The sequence below is a fragment of the Artemia sp. Qi Xiang Cuo genome, chromosome 3 (assembly GCF_049724085.1).
Source record: "Artemia sp. Qi Xiang Cuo chromosome 3, ASM4972408v1, whole genome shotgun sequence".
Lineage (NCBI taxonomy): Eukaryota > Metazoa > Arthropoda > Branchiopoda > Anostraca > Artemiidae > Artemia > Artemia sp. Qi Xiang Cuo.
In genome coordinates, this window is record NC_142796.1 from 48,401,743 (window position 1) to 48,423,574 (window position 21,832).

A 21,832-nucleotide genomic window follows, 5' to 3' on the forward strand; every position below is an offset into this window, starting at 1 on the left:
TTTACAAGACCTGCAATTATTGGCAGTAAAAGTGTGAAAAAGCTACCGCCCGCTTGAAGGAGCCATGTTGTCTTAAAATTTTTTCCTTTGTTTTTACAATCCAAGGCGCGTACAGTGGAACGATGTTGCTTTGTCTGTTGTCTAACACCTTCTGGCAGTTGAACATTGCCCTCAGTTAAATTTAAACAAAGTACAGATATTAGATTAATGAAATCATTGTCAACCCCATGTTTGATTATGGCCTTCCTAAGCAAGGGTTTTGAAGTGCTTAAAATGGAAAATAAATGCCGATTTTCGTGTAGTTTCTTCAGTGTCATAATGGCAACTAATAGCCTTTTCTACTGTTCACCGGAAGATATACTGTAATTTCATTGTCGAAAATGTCGGTGACTACACGTAGCTCCTCGGGCGGGCTTTGATTAAGATCCAACAAAATGTAACCGTAGGGTTTATTAGTTTGCCTGAGTGTACGCTGACAACAGAAATTTAGGGGTGCCGGGGTATATCTGTTTATTGAGAGTTATGAGCGAGCTAGAATCACGAACAACTCGATAGAAAATATAGATGGTGCCATTCAATGCAAGGGTTCGCATAAATTTGCTCTGATGAAAAAGATTGTGTAGAACTAGGGTTATGGAAATGTGTTCATGGTGGGAGCGAACGGTGAACAGTTGTAGCATTTCCTGTGAGAACTGTTCAATGGATTCAGCCAAATCATCAATAATCAGCCACGAGTTTGGTTCAATACTATTGAAAACATCAAGCCCCTGTATGCATTGTATTGGTATGGTTGTGGCAATAGCTTTTATTTGATCGTAGGACTCCTGCCAAATACTATAGCAATAGTAGATTTTTTTCGGTTTTTCCAAAAACATTTTCTGACTATTTTTAATTATTTTAGTTAAAAGTGTTGTTTTCCCCGACATTGAGGGACCACACAGAAACGATCTTAAGGGTGTTTTAAATTGATACATGCTGCTGCTGCTGCTGTTGACAACAGTCGGACTATAACTAACTGTAAATCATGCGTGTCCACTGAATAAGTAGTAGTAGTAATAATTTTCCCATAGATCTATCTACGTTAACAAGAACAACAAAAAAAAACAATATTTCATGGCAGCATTTATTTCGGCAACATGAAAACTCTATTTATTCAACATGAACAACAACGATAAAAATAACACTTTATGTTTAACAAAAACAGTTGACAAAATTTCATGGTCTTTTATTTGCAACATGAAAACTCTTTTTGTTCAACATGAACAATGATAAAAATGACACTTTATGTACAACATAAAAAAAAAACTTTTTGTCCATCAACATGAACAACACTTATTGTCTTTAAACACTTTTCTGTACAACAACAACACTTTATGTACATTAGTAGCAAACACACACTTTTGTGTACAACAAAAAAACACTTGAAAACAACACTTGAAAAAAAAACACTTGGAAAATGAACTAGCACAGTTGAACATTATGAATTTAAAAGTGGGGTCCCCCCCCCAGGGTCGCGGGGCCGAAGGCCGGCCGCGGGCAAGACCCCCGACCCCCCGGGGCCGGCCGCGGGAAGGGATCCCCCCCACCTCCCGGGAACCGCAGGGGGCGAAAACGGATTGTACACAATAGTTGTCGTCACTGCTGCTTGTACAGGTTAGGTTGGGTTAGTTGAGGTTAAGGTGGTTAGTTGAGGCTGGGTTAAGATGAGGTTGGGTTAGTTAATTTATGAATGGGTTGGGTGGTTAGTTAATTTATGAACGGGTTGGTGGTTAGTTGGTTAGTTGGTTAGGTTAATTTATCCGGACTAAGTTGATTGCGATATTATTTGCATTGAACTCGGTCTGAAATACAGTAGTGTCCACTAGGCAGGACACTCACACCCTTCGCGAGCACATAGACTTTGTCGGATATACACGACATTGCATGTTTTTCCACTCTCACAGTATAATTTCTATACTGTAAAGACCGAATTGCAAGCACTTGTGCTCTCTGCACTAGGCTACTTTCTACACAGCCTCTGTACACGCTCATGTTGAAATTGCTCTTTATAAAATGTGTAGGCACCCCTTTACACGCCTTCTTTTCATTCCCACTATGTGTTTCAACGCGATAAACCTTAGGAACCGGGAACACCCCCCTGCATATCAAATCACACCCCGTCTCTGATTTTGGTATGGATAATTGGTTGGGGGCTTGACGTTTCACAGACTCGGGGTAGAGGGATGGATTCCAGTTGGTGAAATCCATCCATGAGCTGATATGTTCCCCCTTTTCTAGATCACCCAATAAATCTTCGGTCCCATTTACCTTTAAAAGCAGATAATCTTTATCACAATATTAAACTTGAACCTCCCCCGCCAGGGGCCATTGCACCTTGCGCAAATTGTAAAAAAATGATAACAGGAGCTTTTTGAAGATTTCTAGTACTGAACTACCTCCTGCTATATTCTTGTTCAGTACCACATTTCGCTTTCGCCTGTGTAGAAGAACCATGGCAGCCTCTCTGCTCGTGAACGATGTAAAATTAGGATCGGCAATAATTCGTGCACACTCTAGAGGGTCAGTCACGACGTCGCAGCGAGATCTGTTACGTACGCTTTCACACATTTTGCCAAACGCTGAATTTAGAATAAGTTTGTACAATTCCTTCTCTACCTTGGAGTTTGCCCTAGAGCGTTTATCGACAAAAGTGTCGATAAACGTCTTTAAATATGGTCGCTGATTGAACTGCAGGACCCTATGTATTTTGGTGATTTTGAAACCATTGTTCACCATCCAGTGCAAAAGCACATGGTGAACAACGATATTCTCCTTAGGGTCCAAATCAGCTATCAGTTTTTGCTTAGAGGGAGTCCATTGCATCCCCATATCCTCAACCAATGATCGATTGTAGGGGCTCAATGAGTCCCTGCTCACGGGTCAATTGATACAGGGAAAAACAAAATCTCTGACTGAATCGTGAAGCGCCAGAAGAATGTGCCCGTCAATTTCAAAGAACCATCCTTGTGGCCCATTATCCTCGACGGTGGTAATGTCGGGGAACTCACAAGGATTCTCAAGCCATTGATACTTCCCACACGGCAAAGAGTAGTGAAACATTGCCGAGGGGTACAATGAGTTCATGTCCAAGAACACTGCATTTGACTTTGCACCGGTGCTGTTTTGTCCGCTTTGGATCAGTTGACAAGACGCGGTCCCCATGAAAAACATACCCTCCCCTCATTGAACGCTCTACAAAAAGGTGTTGATCTACATCTTTTATTAGGCATATTTAGTCGCTGCTAGATTTTAAAATAAAATCCATCACCAAATGCTATGTGGGAAAATAGTGGTCTATATCTAACACGAACTCTGAATAGATTTGGTCTGTCTTCTTGCAGACTATATTCTACAGAATTAAAACGCCACTGGTCATGTACAGTCTACAATAATCCCGCCGATTTTTAAATTCCCCCTTTGATCACGCCTTCTTGGCAAAATCTCAGTCCTCGGCCGTACATTCAATACTGGTGTATTACTTATAAAAAGCTTCAATTGGAGTTAGTTTCACCTCGCTTAAGTGAGCGCCAGAAAAGTAATAGTCGTATGCGTATACACCTTTGCTGGTCAATAATTTATACATTTTACTGCCTGGAAAGTGTTGTTTAAGGAAAGAAAAACTTTAAAACTTATCACTTTTCTTCAATTGAATCAATTGACTCAATAACCTGGGAAAAAAATAAAGTAATAATAGAACCTGATTATATTCCTACTCATATGTTCATTATTTACTATCTGCTATTTCAGCTCGATAAGCAACAACTTCTCGGCCGCTTTCGGAATAATGTTACAGGTAAATGAACTGTTAACCCATTAGCTGTCTACTCCCCGTCCCTCCCTGTGCATACGTGCCAGTGCCAGTAAAATAAATTTTAAGTCGTAATTTGAATTGTGCATATAATCTGTAATAAAAAACTGTTGGCTAACATGTAAGTTACACGATTGATGCGCAACCCCTCTAAAATTACTACCCCCAGAGGATATTTCCTGCCACAAGTGATTATGATCCCTGACTTTCCCCCTCCCCCCTCTTTTCCCTTTAGTCCCCTTATCACTCTCTACAAAATCCCCCTTACAAACCCAGCATATTTTTTGATTTTTAATCGCGAGACGATCCTCTGCAGACAACACCATAGGATAGTGGGTATTTCTCAAACGAGAAATAGCGCCATTAGCTGTGCCAATTAGTTTAGTCAGTGCCTTGATCATGCACTCTCCCTCCTCCAACGTTTCTACTATTTCTAAAAACCGCATGATGTTAGAACTGTCTCTTTGGGCATGTGCATAGGACACTGCAATAGCTTGATGTTCTTTGACTCGGTTTGGAAATCGAGGATCGTTCACCTCCACCAGCTTAGCTTCACAATCCAAAGATATTTTTTTGCACTGGAGGAGGGTGTTTTGAAAATTTTTGAAGCGTAAAATGGCCCTATCCCCTGAAACCGTTTCCACTGTCTGGTAGCCATGCCGAGTACAAAGCTTCATATGATTTTGTAGCTTTAATTCAGTCTGAAATTGAGAGAGGCATTTCGAACAGCTGAAACGTGTTCCCCTATTCTTACCCTCCCCCAGAACTCTACTGATGTCTGTGATCGGGTTAAAATGGCCAATTGAATTGGCAAAGTCACTAGATGGTGGTGTATACAAGAACCAAACCCAGTGTTTGACCAAATCAATTGACGTGCCCCTTACAGGGAAAACCACCCCCTTCTTTTTTAAACGAACCCCATCTTCAAATTCATGTTTCGTACCGAACCACAGTAACGCCGATATTTAAATGGGCATTAGCCCTTTCAAAAAAATCAATAGATCGTAGCATTACTGGGAATTTTCCTTCTAAGCAAGTGAAATCTACAACGGGAAAATTGGACCCTTCCTTCCCATGTACAGCCCAGTGATCTAAATTCATCTTTGAGGCTTCATCTTTCAATGGTCGGAAAGCTGACATGAGGAAAGCATACTTGAAACACTTTTGATCTGTTTCAAAACAGATCTTCTGGACACCTTGACAACCTACTAGATCTGGATTATATTTTAAAACTGTATCCCTATCAGACCCACCACCCCCTCTTAAAATAAAATCTTTCTTAAATTTACAGATATTTACACTTAAATTTTTAATAGAAGAAACTACAGAGCGGCTCCCATTTTCACTAAAGTTCTCAAGATTCGCTATAATTTGATTAACACAAACCATGAAAAAAACCACAAAATTTTCTAAATTCAGATAAATAACACGCATCTTAGAATATATATAGTGATGGTAAACTTCACGTTTCCCCTCATTTAAATAAAATGCTTTTAAAACAATAGAAACCTTAATTGAATCCCTCCCCCCACCCCATAATTGAATTTGGTTCTCCAGCAGTGCACGAATTTTATCTACATAGTCATGCACAATTTCTATGGGGTCAAACATAAAATTTCCACCCATAAGTGAATTAAATGGGTCCCCAAAAGTCACAGTGTAGACAACTATTGCATTTAAAATTGTTTTAGATAGCTGAAAGTCTGGAAAAGTCATGAATTGGTCATTACCTACGTCCCCCTCTTGTATATCATCAATACTCTCTCCCCCTCCACCACATTGTTCAATATTTGGGGTATGCGAATGCTCCACTTTAGTCGTTTGAAGTGGAAGTAGTTTATCAGTGGGGGGAGGGTTCCCCGTTAATTCATTTGGTTAATTCACTGTTCCCCACAACTATCGATATTCTGAAAGTTCCAATTTCCAACTTAATATAAGATATTTACAATCTAAAACACATTACATAGAATTGACAATTTGATTTTGTTCAAAAAACTCCATCCCCTTTCCCAATTTCCAGTATTTAATGCCCCCCCATCAATTTCCACTATTTAATGCTTCCCTCCGAGCCGGCCCATTCGGGTCATTTCCCGCAGCGCTTCCCGCAGCGCTTCCTGCGGCGATTCCCGCAGCGCTTCTCGGGCCCAGCGGCGCTTCCCGGGCTCCGCGCCGGCCCCACCTTAATATAAGATATTTACAATCTAAAACGCATGACATAGTAGGTTTTGATTTTGTTCAAACAATCCCTCCAAATAAAATTTCATATTAATACTCTTTATCTGCTTTGGAAAAAAAACATGATTTGAAATGGATAGCCATCTCCTGTCATGATACACAACTCATTCCGATAGAAAGTTGTTTTTAAGAAATTTGTAAAGGCAAGATTAACCTTTCGTTTATATCGCAATAGAAATTACCTAACCTTACTATGACCAGAATATAGTGCCTTTTTTGGCTTCACTAATCTAATTTAGCAGGGTGAATGCATGCACTTGACATAATTCAAAAGGGAGAACATTATATTTCCTTTGGGGAGAAAAAATCTTTTAATATCTCTGAGATACACTTTTACTGTGTTCGAAAATGGTGAAAAGAAAAGGACTAAAAAAACATTGGAAGAAATAGGTAGATATTTCTATAACTAGAGATAAATTCTCACAGCCTTCAAATTGAGTGGGGAGGAAAAACATCTTTTAAAATCTATGACATAATTTTACAGTGTTGAAAAAAAGCGAAAAGCGAAAAGATGGAAGAAAAAGGTAGGAACTAATCAGCTTTGAAAAAAAAGGGAAAAAGGCTCTCTAACAGTAATTGACTAGAAATTAGTTAAAAATATTATTATGAGAGATAGCAACAGTTTATGATCTAGAGTGGCGGGGAACAGAGAAAATAGGAAAAAAAGAGTGGTTTGACAAGCAAAAACAAAAAAAAATTATATTTAGATATCTCTCAGGGAGGGGGGAGCAGAGAAATTTAAAACAATGGTTGAGGCGGATGGGTTAATATTTTAATATCTCTGAGACAAGTTTATATTAGGTTGAAAAATAGTTTTGTTTTTAGATATTTCTATAAGATAGGTAAGAAAAATGCTCACATTCGCAAATCCTGGCTGCACTTGGGTGCCAGATGGACCTGGCATAGCATGCTGGAGGGCAACCTCCTGACCTAGCGTTGGTGTGGCAGCTATTAAGGGTCCACGGAGAGCGGATGGGCAAGCGATGTCACAATCCTGCGCAGATTGGGCTGCGGCTTGGGCAGGCAACACTTGTTTGGGTGGCTTCGGCCAGCGACCGTATTGTATGACTGTCGCCTTCGCAGGGGCCACATTATTACCCCTTGCTCTCTTACTGGGAGACGGCGGGCATTCTTCACAATTTGCCTTAAAGAAGAGAAAAAAATTAGTATCGCAAATAATTTCCCTCTTTTTCACAGAAGGAAAATTAGTACTCCCCGCTCCTAAACAGAATTTTGTCTAGAACGCATTTATCACTAAGAAAGCCCCCTACGCCAAAAGCAAAGCAAAAGGTAAAATTTGCAAGAACTGCCCCTATTTTTACCTTGCTGAGAAAAGTTTTTAAATGTTTCCCGTCTATAGGCTTTTAAAAAAGAAAAAAGATTGTTAGCCTAGCAGCTTATTGGCCTAAATTACAATCTTGGATGTAAATGTCCACATAATAAAGCTATCTTTTTTTTTTCTTAGAAACCATCGGTTCTCTTACTGCCCAAACGCGAAGAAAGTTTTGTTTTTCATTGTTGTCCTAAATATATTGTTAGACCTTAATTTGAAAATAACTCGTTTCACTTCTTCAAATAGAGATTGCATAGGCCTGCGCTTAATAAATTGCAAATGTCTGAAAAACCGTTTTAATTTGACGCGAAAAACAAACCATTTTGATCTGAGAAACCTTTTACAGGAAGTGCTTTAAAAAGGGTGACAGCTAATTTTAACCTCGCGCTGGAGAGCCTTATGTCAAAACCAGAGCGGCTTAATAACAACAGAGCGATGGATGTCAGTTAGAGAAAAGATTACAATGCAGAAAAGCCAAAATTTATCGAAAAAGAGAATTATTTCTATTACGAGAATTATACCTGTAAAAACAGTGGGGGAGGGGTTAGGTTTATGTGGTAAAAAGAACATTTTTTATGTTTTCTAGTGAGTATAAAGATAGCATGGTGGTGTTTTGTATTGTGGGGGAGGGGGGACTTACCTAAATATATTGGAGGGTGACCAAGGAAAGTGATTCTATTTTGAAAAAAAAAATGAAAATGTACTCACATTGCTAATTGTGGCTGCCAAGGCTTCAAGCTCATCAATAATATTTAGTGTTATATCCATTGTGTCACAATACTTTCTGATAATTTAATCACAATGCATGTCCGTTATATACGAAATCTCAAGGGTGAATAGTTATATAACGGGGGAAAACCATATGTAAGCAAGCCTCTGATTGGCTGAGAAAGGAGATGTAACCGACTCGCTGATTGGCTGAGAAGGAAACACGTAATCTAACTGTTTCCTAATTCCTGCAAACATCCATAAAAGTGAGAAAAATCCTGTTTTTCCATTCTCACTGACAAAAACCATAAAACAGACATAAATTGATGTTGACATCCATGAAAAACAACAAATAAATTGACCAACACACATAACCGTCCAAAAAACATCCATCAAAGTGAGAAAAATCCTGTTTTTTATTCTCACTGACAAAAACCATAAAACAGACATAAATTGATGTTGACATCCATGAAAAACAACAAATAAATTGACCAACACACATAACCGTCCAAGAAACACCCATAAAAGTGAGAAAATTCCTGTTTTTTCATTCTCAGTGACAAAAACCATAAAAACATGCATAAATTATGTAAAAAAGTTGTAGGTGGCAGCAGGGGTGTCGCCCCGTGGCTCATGACCCCTTTCTACTAGTATTAACATTTAGATTACTAAATATCAGTACATGTATATTAAACTGACAATGCACTTTCATTTATATTTTTTCAGTAAAGTGCAAATTTTGTTTTGGCCTTGGGAAGGCATAGGGGTTTTGCGCCCAACTTATGTTAATTTCTGCTCGTTTTGGGTTTGACTCGGTTAAATATTGTAATTTCTCTTCGTTTTGGTTTCATTTATTTATCAATGCTGATTTGTGGTAGTTTCGCGCTTGGTAGATTATTTGATTTTAGTTTTGCTCATTTTTTGTTTAATGGAGTTCTTTACTTTTCTTTGAAAAACTTATTTTGTGGGAAATTTTTTTTTATATAATTTCTGTTCGTTTTATATTGACATAGTCTTTTCAGGGAAAAATACTTTAAATCTTTTCGTTTTTTAAGACTTTATAGTTTGGCCTGCTATTTGTATGCCGGAGAAATATGTTCAGCAATTTTTAACAGAATACACCCTTTTAAAAATCTGGACGCAAATAGTACTGTTTAATTTAGTTTCAAAACTCTTCTAGTTGACCTGTAATGGAAAACTTTATACCATTCGCAAAAAAATCTGTTTACTTTCTTTGATAGCTTGTATACACTTACGCTATATGGATTTGGTTAAATTTTAAGAGCAGAAGTAGCCCCGAACGTTTGAACATAATACCCCCAGTCGTTCTTGGGATACAGCTGAGATACCTTATTGGGAATTAGCATTATCACAGTGCATTTCAATTTAATCTTAAGTCAACATTTATTTTTTAAACATAAAAATTGGATTTGTGGAAGACTAAAATCTATTCTATAAATCATATACAACAACTTTCTATATAAACCTTATTTACCCACAGGGCATAGCTTACAACTTTTGCCCCGAGAGCTCTGGGGGGGTGACTGTTCTAAAAGACCTAATTTCCGGACCTCTTATCTACATTGAACAAATGGATATCTACAATTCTTGATTGGATGTGTTTGGTAAAATGGTGGGCGTGAGAGGGGCATTAGTCGCTATCCAATCACTTTCAACTATTAAAAAAGGCACTAGCCCTTCCAATTTCCAATTAAATGAGCCCTTTTGAAGTTTCTACGACAACGCTTTCAATTAAAACTTTACATGCCCCCAGGGCATAACTTGCAACCCCTGCCCTGAGGGCTGTGGAGGGAGGGGTTGTCATCCATAAAGGCCTAATTTCAGAAACTTTTAACTACGTTGAATAAAATGGCGATCTAAAAATTTTGATTGGATGTGTTTGGGGAAAAGGTGGGCGTGAGAGGGGGGTTAGTTTCCCTCAAATCACTTTTGACTAATAAAAACGGCACTAGGCCTTCGAATTTCAAATCGAATGAGCCCCTTTTTCAACTTTCTACGACAAAGATTTCAATAAAAACCTTATATGCCCCCAGGGCATAACTTATAATCCTTGCCCTGAGGGTTGTGGGTGAGTGTCTTCCTTCAAAATGTTTTCTATCTGGAATTCAACTACCTTGAACAAAATGGCTATCTCAAAATTTTTATTGCATGTGTTTGGGGGATTGATGGTTGTGGGGGGGGGGCTAGTTGCCCTCCAATCACTTTTGACTATTAAAAAGTGCACTAGCCCTTTGAATTTTCCAGTCAAATGAGCTTTTATTGAAGTTTGTACGACAACGCCTTCTTTAAAAACCTTATATACCCCCAGGGCATAACTTAAAACCCTTGCATTGAGGGTTGTGGGGGAGTGTCCACCTCAAAAACAAATTTTCTATCCGGAAAACAAATACGCTGAACAAAATGGCTATCTCAAAATTTTGATTGGATATGTTTGGGGGAATGATGGACGTGGGGGGGATAGTTGCCCTCCAATTACTTTTGACTATTAGAAAAAGGTGCTAAACCTTTGAATTTCAAATCGAATGAACCTTTCTTGAAGTTTCTACGACAACGTCTCCTATAAAAACCTTATATACTCCCAGGGCATAACTTAAAACCCTTGCCCAAGGGTTGTAGGGAAGTGTCCTCCTCAGAAACATATTTTCTATCTGGAAATTAACAACGCTGAACAAAAAGGCTATCTCAAAATTTTGATTGGATATGTTTGGGGGAACTAGGGGCGCGGGGGGGGGCTAGTTGCACTCCAATCACTTTCGACTATTAAAACGGCAACTAGCCCTTTGAATTTCCAATCGAATGAGCCTTTTTTGAAGTTTCTGCGACAACGCCTTCTATAAAAACCTTATATGCCTCCACGGCATAACTTAAAACCCTTGCCCCGATGGTTATGGGGGAGTTTCCTCCTCAAAAAGATATTTTCTATCTGGAAATTAACTACGCTGAACAAAATAGCTATCTTAAAATTTTGATTGGATGTGTTTGGGGGAATGATGGGCGAGGGGGGGGGCTAGTTGCCCTCCAACCACTTTCGACTATTAAAAAATGCACTAATCCTTTGAATTTCCAATCGAATGAGCCTTTTTTGAAATGTCTACGACAACGCCTTCTATAAAAACCTTAGATGCCCCCAGGGCATAACTTAAAACCCTTGCCCTGAGGGTTGTGGGGGAGTGGCCTCGTCCTCCACAAAAAGATATTTTCTATCTGGAAATCAACTACACTGAAGAAAATGGAATCTCAAAATTTTTATTGGATGTGTTTGGGGGAATGAAGGGCGTGAGGGGGGGGGGGGCTAGTTGCACTCAAATCACTTTCGAATATTAAAAAGGGTACTAGCCCTTTGAATTTTCAGTCGAATGAGCTTTTATTGAAGTTTCTACGACAACGGCTTTTTTAAAAACCTTATATACCCCCAGGGCATAACTTAAAACCCTTGCCCTAAGGGAGATTGGGGAGTGTCCTCCTCAAAAACATATTTTCTATCCGGAAATCAACTACGCTGAACAAAATGGCTCTCTCAAAATTTTGAGTGGATGGGTTTGGGGGAATGAAGGGCGTGAGGGGGGGGGGGGGCTAGTTGACAAAAAATCACGGTAGCCGGTTAAGAAGGGTACAAGCCCTTTGAATTTTCAATAGAATGAGACTGTTTTGAAGTTTCTAAGACTACGCCTTCTATTAAAACCTTATATGCCCCCAGGGCATAACTTAGAACCCTTGCCCTGAAGGTTCTGGGGGAGTGTCCACCTCAAAAAAAAAAATTTCTATCTGGAAATCAACTACGCTGAACAAAATGGCTACCTCAAAATTTTGATTGGATGTGTGTGGGGGAATGATGGGCGTGGGGGCGGGGTAGTTGCCCTCCAATCACTTTTGACTATTAGAAAAGGGTACTAACACTTTGAATTTCAAATTGAATGAACCTTTCTTGAAGTTTCTACGACAACACCTTTTATAAAAACCTTATATACCCCCAGGGCATAAATTAAAACCCTAACCCCGAGGGTTGTAGGGAAGTGTCCTCCTCAAAAAGATATTTTCTATCTGGAAACCAACTACGCTGAACAAAATAGCTATATCAAAATTTTGATTGGATGTGTTTGGGGGAATGTGGGGCGTGGGGGGGGGGCTAGTCGCCCTCCAATAACTTTCGAGTATTAAAAAATGCACTAGCCCTTTGAATTTCCAATCGAACTAGCCTTTTTTGAAGTTTCTACGACAACGACTTATAAAAAACCATATATGCCCCCAGGGCATAACTTATAACCCTTGCCCCGAGGGTTGTGGGGGAGTCTCCTCCACAAAAAGATATTTTCTACCTGGAAATCAACTACGCTGCAAAAAATGGCTATCTCAAAATTTTGATTGGATGTATTTGGGGGAATGATGGGCGGGAGAGGGGGGGGGGGGGCTAGTTGCCCTCCAATCACTTTCGACTGTTAAAACGGGCATTAGCCCTTTGAATTTCCAGTCGAATGAGCCTTTTTTTTAAGTTTCTACGACAACGCCTTCTATAAAAACCTTATATGCCCCCAGGGCATAACTTAAAACCCTTGCCCTGAGGGTTGTGGGGGAGTGTCCTCCTCAAAAACAACTTTTCTAGCTGGAAATCAACTACGCTGAGCAACATGGCTATCTGAAAATTTTGATTGGATGTGTTTGGGGGAATGATGGGCGTGGGGGTGGGGTAGTTGTCCTCCAATCACTTTTGACTATTAGAAAAGGGTACTAACACTTTGAATTTCAAATTGAATGAACCTTTCTTGAAGTTTCTACGACAACACCTTCTATAAAAACCTTATATACCCCCAGGGCATAACTTAAAACCCTTGCCCCGAGGGTTGTAGGGAAGTGTCCTCCTCTAAAACATATTTTCTATCAGGAAATCAACTACACTGGACAAAATGGCTATCTCAAAATTTTTGTTCTTTCTTGGTTTAATGGAGTTCTTTACTTCTTTTGAAAAACTTATTTTGTGGAAAATATTTTTTTTTAAATTAATTTCTGATCGTTTTACATTGATATAGTCTTTTTCGGGGAAAAAGACTGGGCCTCTTCTAAAGTTAAACAACCATCCCTTCCTTAAAAACTTTAAATATCCCCTGGGAGTAACTTTGAACCCTTACCCCTGATCTCTGGGGTTTGCCTTGTTATATGATATTTAGACTATTTTGAATAGAATGGCTATCTCAAAATTTCTATTAGATGCATTTCGGGACAATACGACGTGTGTGTGTCTGGGGGGGGGGGGGAGGAGGTCAGCTGCCCTCCGATCACTTTGACTCTTAAAAATAGCACCAGAGCGTCTGATTTCCAATCCAAATCCCCCTCCAAAGTTTATATGACAATGCTTTCTATAAAAACCTTAAACGCCACCAGAGCATAACTTGCAACCCTTGCCCGGAGGACTGAGGGGATTTGTCATCCTCAAAGATTAATTTCCAGACCTTTCAAACACGTTGAACAAAATGCCTATCTCGAAATTTTGTTTGTAAGTGTTTGGGCAAATGATGGGTGTGGGAAGCATTTAACCTCTGATCACTTTTGACTAATAAAAAGGCACTAATCCTCTCAATTTCCAATCGAATGAGCCCTTTTTGAAGCTTCTTCGACAAAACTTTCAATTAAAACCTTATATAAAAGCCTTATATGCCCCAAGGGCAAAACTTACGACCCTTGTCCTGAGGGCTATTGGGGGAGGGTTGCCATCCTCAATTACATAATTTCCAGACCTTTCAACTACGTTGAACAAAATGGCCATATCAAAATGTTGATTGGAAATGTTTGGGGAAATGATGGGCGTGGGGGGATGATTCTCCCTCCGATTACTTTCGAGTATTAAAAAGAGCAATAGAACTCTCAATTTCCAATCAAATGAGCGCTTTTTGAAGTTTTAAGACAACACTTTCTATAAAAACCTTATTTGCCCCCAGGGCCAAACTTAAAACCTTAACCCTAAGGGCTGTTGGGGGTTGTCATACTCAATTTCCAGACCCTTCAACATCGTTCAACAAAATGGTTGTATCGAAATGTTGATCAGTAGTGTTCGGAAGTGGGATAATCATGGGCGTGGGGGGGCAGTCGCCCTCCGATCGCTTTTGAATATTAATAAGGACACTAGCCCCTGTCAATTCCTAATTGAATGAGACCTTTTTGAAGTTTTTACGACAACGCTTTCTATAAAAAACCTTATAATTCCCCAGGGCATAACCTAAGATCTTTGCCCTGGGGACTGTGGGGGTTTGTCATCCTCAAATGTATAGTTTCCAGATCTTCCAACTACATTGAAAAACGTGGCTATCTCAAAATTTTGATTGAATGTGTTTGGGGAAATGGTGGATGTGCGAGGGGGGTTAGCTGCCCTCCAATCACTTTCACCTGTTAAAAAGGGCACTAATCCGTTCAATGTCCTATCAAATGAGCCATTTTTGAAGTTTCTACGACAACCTTTTCTATAAAAACTTTATATACCCCCAGGGCATAAATTACAACCATTGTCCTGAGGGTTCTGGGGGGTGGGGGGGGGTGATCATCTTCCAAGACCTAATTTCCAGAACTTTAAACTACGTTGAACAAAATATCCATCTCAAAATTTTGATTGGATGTGTTTGGGGAAAAGGTGGGCGTGAGAGGGGGGGTGAGTTAACCTCTAATCACTTTCTACTATTAAAAGGGCACTAGCCCTTTAAATTTCAAATCGAATGAGCCCTTTTTGAAGTTTCTCCAACAACACTTTCTATAAAAACCGTATATGCCCCAAGGTCTTATCTTGCAACCTTTACCCTAAGGACTTCGGGGGGTTTGTCGCCCTCAAAGACATAATTTCCAGAACGCTCAACTACGTTGAAAAAAAATGGCTATCTCAAAATTTTGATTGGATGTGTTTGGGGAAATGGTAGGCGTTATATGGGGGCTACTTGCCATTAAATCACTTTCTAATATTACAAAGGGCACTAGTCCTTTCACTTTTCTGTCGAATGAGCCCTTTTTGAAGTTTTTATGAAAACATTATCTATAAAAACCTCATATGCCCCCAGGCCATAACTTACAGCCCCTCGACGACTGTGGTGGGGGGGGGGCTGGGTGTCATCCTCAAAGACCTAATTTCCAGAAGTTTCAACTACGTTGAACAAAATGGCTATCTCAAAATTTTGACTGGATGTGTTTGGGGAAATGGTGGGCGTGAGCTGGGGTAGTTGCCCTCCAATCACTTTTTACTGTTAAGGGCACTAGCCCTTTCAATTCCCAATCGAATGAGCTCTTTTCGAAATTTCTACGACAACGTTGTCAATAAAAACCTTATATGCCCCCGGGGCATAACTTACAACCCTTGCCCTGAGGGCTGTGAGGGAGTTGTCATCCTCAGAGACATAATTTCCAGAACTTTCAACTACGTTGAATAAAATGAATATCTCAAAATTTTGATTGCATGTTTTGAGGAAATGGTGGGCCTGAGAGGGTTAGTTGTCCTCTAATCACTTTAAACTATTAAATGGGCACTAGCTATTTTAATTTCCAATCGAATGAGCCCTTTTTGAAGTTTTTACTACAATGCTTTCTATAAAAACCTTAAATGCCCCCAGGGAATAACCTACAACCCTTGCCCTGAAGGCTTTGGGGGGTGTTTTCCTTCTCAATGACATAATTTTCAGATCTTTCAACTACGTTGAAAAAAATGGCTGTCTCAAAACATTAATTGGATGTGGTTGGGGAAATTCTGGGTGTGGAAAGGGTATCAGTTGCCTTCCAGTTACTTTCGGCTATTAAAAAGGGCTCAAGCCCTTCCAATTTCCAATCAAATGAGCCGTTTTTGAAGATTCTACGACAAGTCCTTCAATACGAAGTGCCCTGGTCTAAAAGAAGGTAAGAAACCACAGTTTATAGAATTATCCAGTAAGTTTATCGCAGATCATTTCTGGTCTTCATTCTCGGTGCGAACAAAAAGCTCCACCCACTTATTTCTGCATTAGCGGGTTAGTCTGTTTTCGTCAATCAATGAGAAATGGTTACAAAGTGCATTATTCGTAATAGCGGGTTTCCACTTGTTTCCGAATATTTCTATTATAACTGTAAGTTTCGCGTCCAAGAGGGTTAGAAATTGCATTATTCGTAATAGCGGGTTTCCACTTATTTCCGATTATTTCTATTATATCTGTAAGTTTCGCGTCCAAGAGAAATATGACTTGTCTACCCATGAAAAGATCTAATGCCGCTTATGTTTATATCTGCAAAAACGTTCTCTGGAGCACTCGCACCTCGGTCCGGGTTTTTATAATGGGTGAGATAGGGAATGATCGTACTGCTAATCCTATAAACTGTGTAAGAAACAAACAAACAAAAAAATAAATAATACATTGTGCCAACATCGTTCTTTACTTAGGCAGCACAATTGCGCTGCCTAAGACTAGGCTATTTAATACTGAGGGGCTAGTAATTTTACGCTATATGATTTTTCTAAGGAAATATTTATACATTATGAGGAAAACTCTGATTTTATTAACAGGTAAGATTAAAAAACTGTAAGATTATAAAATTATTAGTTTAGGAATATTTGCCAAGTAAAAACTGACTATTTTTGATTTTTTCAAACAATTTTTTTTCCTTTTGGCATCATCAATTTAATCAATTATTAAACGACTTGGAACAATTGTCTACTTTCCCTACATCAGTTTGCTTCTGTTCTTCAGAGTTTGAAATTCCCAATTCTTTGTTTTCTTATTTTTATTATTCTGTTATTCGACTCTGTACTGACTTATAATTAAACTAGACGTGAGGGTGGTTTTGAGGCTCAATAAATATAAATCTCGGCATTGATGAGCAGTAAGAGTGGACCAGAATTATCAAAATTAGCTATCCAAAAAGATGCATTGCCTTATCTGTTTGTCTTAATAGGGCTTATATGTAAACAAGCATAACCTTTTTCATGCACTGGTCTGGTTTACATCTACATCGCTCAAAGCAGTCATGGTTTAAAATTTAAACTTGAACTTTCTTCTGAAGCATTTAATTTGGCTAGTTCAGGAATTCAGCTTTTTATAACACCACTATTCAGATGAAGTTCCTATCTATAACAAAAGGAGGCCCTTGAAAGAACTATCCCTGTGCCTCCATTTTCTATGATTATTGGTTTCTCTCACCGAATTCCGTGAGTCTTGTGCAGGCTACCCATCTCAGCTGGGTGGCAATTCTTTCGCTTCCTTCAGTATATTCTGCTAAGCTTCCACATTGATTTGCCTTATAATGTTACTTTTTTCATCCCTCTTTTCCAGTGCTTTAATTACAAATTTTTACATCTTTGTTTTCCCTTTGCTTGTGATGTTACGCAACTAACCTAGTACTCGGGTTAGCTTTAGCAAGGATAACTCTATTGCTTATTACGTCGGAAAATTCCATTATTTTTGAAGCGCCTCTACTCCTAAAACACTCGGAAATGGCAGCTTCTAACTTACAATTTTTCTGAAAACAATTTATGTGTTCCTCTCGCTAAATTGTAGCAGTATTATCCTTATACGATAAGTCTATAGCTTGTACCTGTAGTAAGGCTGAATTAGAACCATGTTCGCTACTGTTATGCCTAAAATTCTCCTGTTTCTACCAACATTTCTAACGGTCCAGCTAGATCTTTCTTTTACGCATTATCTTCTATTTCATTTTTTTAACTTATGGTAGAAATCAGTGGCGGATCCAGGAATTTTTTTTTTTGGGGGGGGGGGGGCAAAATCCGATAAACTTACGTTAGGAGAAAGTTTAATTGACGTAAACTTGTGTTGATTAAGGAAATTACACTCCTCTAGACTATTTTAGGAGGGCGCGTGCCCTCCTCACCCCTCCCTTGGATCCGCCACTGCTGCAAACCCTTTATTATTTAGTGATAAACGGTACTACTGCATTAAACTAGCACTAATAAAATTACTAATACTATTAATAATACACTTAATTCTACTCTCCATTTTTTCATTTTAGAATTAGGGGTTGTGCCATTTTTCCGTTTTGTCTATTTGTAATAGACTAACTTCGAGCAAAACTACTTGAAGTTTTTCTAATTGAAGTGCCACTAAAAGAGAAGTCATTTTGATTTCTTCTTCTGATAAAGTCATTTTGTTTTTTAATTTACGACCTTGTTTAGTCTTCTTGACCCAATTTTCCCGCAAGCCACCAGTTGTAGTAAAGTAGGTGTTATTCTATTCACCAGATGTAATAAAGTAACTTAAGGTGGTATTAATAGTGGGTGTTATTCTACCCTTGAAGGAGGTATGGGCATGGTCCTAAAGGGATTAAAACAAGGGTAGCGTTCCCTTAGGTTTGGCCTGACTAATTATGATGGCGTCCTACTGGTATATTTGAGAAGCTTAAATAACGTTGTAGAGAGGTTTGGTATAATACGATTACTTTTATTTAACTTCACACACAACGGGACAAGGTCTGGCTATATTTACGCCACTGGGACTATTTGCCCCACAGAATAAACAAATACAATAATACCATTACAAACTATGAGAGGTTAAGAAACTTACGATATTCCAAGGTATTCTTAAAGAAATGGGCCAGAAGGCACCACAATAATTAAGATAGAAAAGTTCATCGATACCATAAAACGTATCTTTCATGCCATAGGTCAACCACGTCTTTCTGGGCCTCAGAAGTACGATAAGATAAGATAAGTTTTATTCTTCATTAAATACACATACAATATTACATGTTATTAATCCTTCAAAGGCTCATTGGCCTGTACAAAGAGGGACGACATATGAATTACATACTCATAGATAAAAAACAAAAGAAAATTTAAAATGACCACTTACTCACATATGAAGGAGAAGAAAATAAAATATAGATAAAATGGAAACTATAGAAAAAATTTGAATAAATAAACTAAATTTATTAATTATATTAAATAGACTCAAAAAAAAAAATATATTACTATTACTATAAGCGAATTTCTATCGTCGAAACAGAATTATGTGTATTGTCAGGTAGAACCAACATCATAATAGCTATTACGATATTATTCATACCTCTTATCCAAGATATTAAAATATCATAACTTAAGCCATGTACACCCCTTTTAAACTTGTATTTAAAACTATATAAATTCCAGTTCAATCAGCTCTGCTTATTTCTGAGGCTAGGTAGCAAAATTGACGTTTATGGGTTAATTCAATCATAAGGCTTATAATTATTGGACTGTAATAAAATGGTGCGAAAGCAATAAAATTTAACCCGTCTTCATGAATGCTACTCCTTAGTGAACTATACAAGTTTCAGCAATAAATATTGATAGTCATACCTGAGGCCTGGGAGTCATAGCGCAGAGATGACCACCATAAAACAGAACTAAACATTCAGGGGACATCAACTCCACAAAAAAAAAAAAAATAATAATAATAATTATTCAGTTTGATTCTTAACTAAATGGTCCTTAAGAATCCTCTTGAAAGTGCCAGAAGAGTGGCATTTCTGTACTGAAGAAGGCAGGGAGTTCCAAACCTGATGACAAGCGATGAGGGGATTGACATCTGACTGCACAGTGGGAGTAGGATGAATGCAGATATTATGTGACGAACGAAGGTTATTTGGAGCTGAATCAGAAATAAACTGAGGAGTTTTTTGAAAAGATTTTGGAAGATTGCCATGAAGCTGATGAAAAACAAAAGAAGCACAAGAAATAATGTAGATAGACTGTAGATTTAGACGCGGTGTTGGTTAAGAAGTGTTGGTGCCAATAACCAGACGCGGTTTTTTATCATACACGACAGAACGCGACCGCAGTGTAGAAGGAAAAGTAGACATCCACACTATGGGGCAATAAGAGACATATGACTGGACAAGGCATAACAAAAGAAGCTTCAGTATAGATCCAGGAAAGGTGTGTCTGAGTTTTCAATTGACACCCAAACTCCGTGAAACCTTAACCCTAATCATGGCTATATGGTGTCTAAACGAAAAGTTCTCATCAAGCAGGATACCAAGAAACCGGACCAACCGATTCTTTGGTCTACACAAGGAGCCTTGTGACACCTGAAGCTGTGTCAGTTGAGGGAAAGCTACATCAATTCGAGAAAAAATAAGAAAATGTGACTTGGTAAAATTCAAGGCCAAGTAATTCGCCTCAAACCATGAAACTACTCTCTCAAATATTGCCACCAGATTAGACCTGACATCACATTCCGTCCTCCCTAGAGTCCCAAAAGTGCTGTCGTCAGCAAAAGCAACGAGGCAATCTTCATTAGAAGTAGCATTGGGACACAAAGGAACATCCGGATGACAAATATTACAGCATACTAGAGGAATGGTATTCTTGATTGCTGAAATCAGATCATTGACATAACTCAGAAATAAAACGGGGCCAAGAACATATCCCTGGGGGACACCATATTCTACTTCAGAAGGGCTCCAGAAAGGTGGATCTATTGAAATAAGTCTACCAGAAAGATATGATTCAAACCAAGAGAAAGCATTTGATCTTATACCAATATGCAATAGTTTCCAAAGAAGAATCTGATGAGTCAAAGAATCAAAAGCTTTACGAACATCCAAAAATAAAGCTGCCGGGATAAGACCAAAATCTATTGCCGAATGAATGAAATTCAAGAGAGATAAGCAAGCATGCTCTGTAGAAGGATTCGCTCGGAATCCAAACTGGAAATCATGCAAAAAATGTTTGACATCCAGAAAACTAAGAAGCCTGGATAGTATAGCCTTCTCAAAATTTTGCTAAAAACAGATAGGAGAGAAATTGGCCTATGACTAGCAGAATCGCTCCGAGAACCACCTTTATACAGCACTATAACTTTAGCTCGCTTGAGTGATTCAGGGAAAATTCCATTCACGAAAGACAGATTGACAAACTTAGTCAATGGTGACAGAATAGCAGGAAGAACGGCACGGGTAACCCTTGTAGGAATTCTGTCTGGCCCTGAAGACGATGAACCTTTAACTGCATTTACGATCCGAGCTACCTCAAACTCAGAAACAGGGTTCAAGACCATTGACTTTAAACATGGGGGTCCAAGATAGGCTCTGAAATCGCAACGAGGAGTTGTAGAGCTCACAGATGAAGCAGTCGTTTTTCCTATATTAGCAAAATAATACGTAAGCTCGAGCTGAAAAATTTCTTCTCCTTTGACAATTTTAACGTCAACTATCAGCGTTGTTGGAACTGAAGGCGGAGGGAGAGTAGGTTTAAGTACAGAATTAATAATTTTCCATGTCTTCCCAACATCCTTTCCACACTCAGAAAATTTCCTGTTATAATACTGAGAATTGGCCTTCCGACACAGATAATTAAATAAACTCCTATAGGCCTTGAACCGCTGATGATGAGAAGCAGAAGACGAAGCCTTGTATAGTTTCCACAGATAATTTTTCCTTTTCCAGCTTTTATGGAGACCTGGAGTCATCCACGGATTCAGCAGTACTATCCTTTTCGAGGTATGAGGCTTTGGATTCTGGTGGCAAACCTCTAGGATACCTTCTTTTACTGAATCATAAAAGAAATCAAAAGAGCGGTTAAAATCCAATTCAGAATCCAAACTATCCCATGGCTGATCAGTCAAACGAGATTTAAGTAGACTGATCTCACTGACACCAAAACAGAAAAATGGGAGATTAGATGGCGAAGCTTTACGCTGCGATCGATTAGCAGTCCTATATCGTGAAATAGCAGGGAAATGATCAGAAATATCACTAAT

The 21,832-nt window shown here is 38.8% G+C and overlaps 1 protein-coding gene across 2 annotated transcripts in view; it reads right to left on the reverse strand.

Annotated features, from left to right (window-relative positions):
• The window catches only part of LOC148954204 (serine/threonine-protein phosphatase 2A regulatory subunit B'' subunit gamma-like), a 251,242-nt gene that overhangs the window by 207,728 nt on the left and 21,682 nt on the right, over positions 1 to 21,832 (reverse strand). Inside the window, exon 1 of one of the 2 annotated variants that reach the window (XM_089086038.1) lies at positions 18,656 to 18,763. The exons of the other annotated variant lie outside the window; for it this stretch is intronic. The gene's annotated coding sequence lies outside the window, so the exon portion shown is untranslated. Of the gene's footprint in view, positions 1 to 18,655; positions 18,764 to 21,832 lie in introns of those variants that run through there. 2 annotated transcript variants of the gene reach the window in all.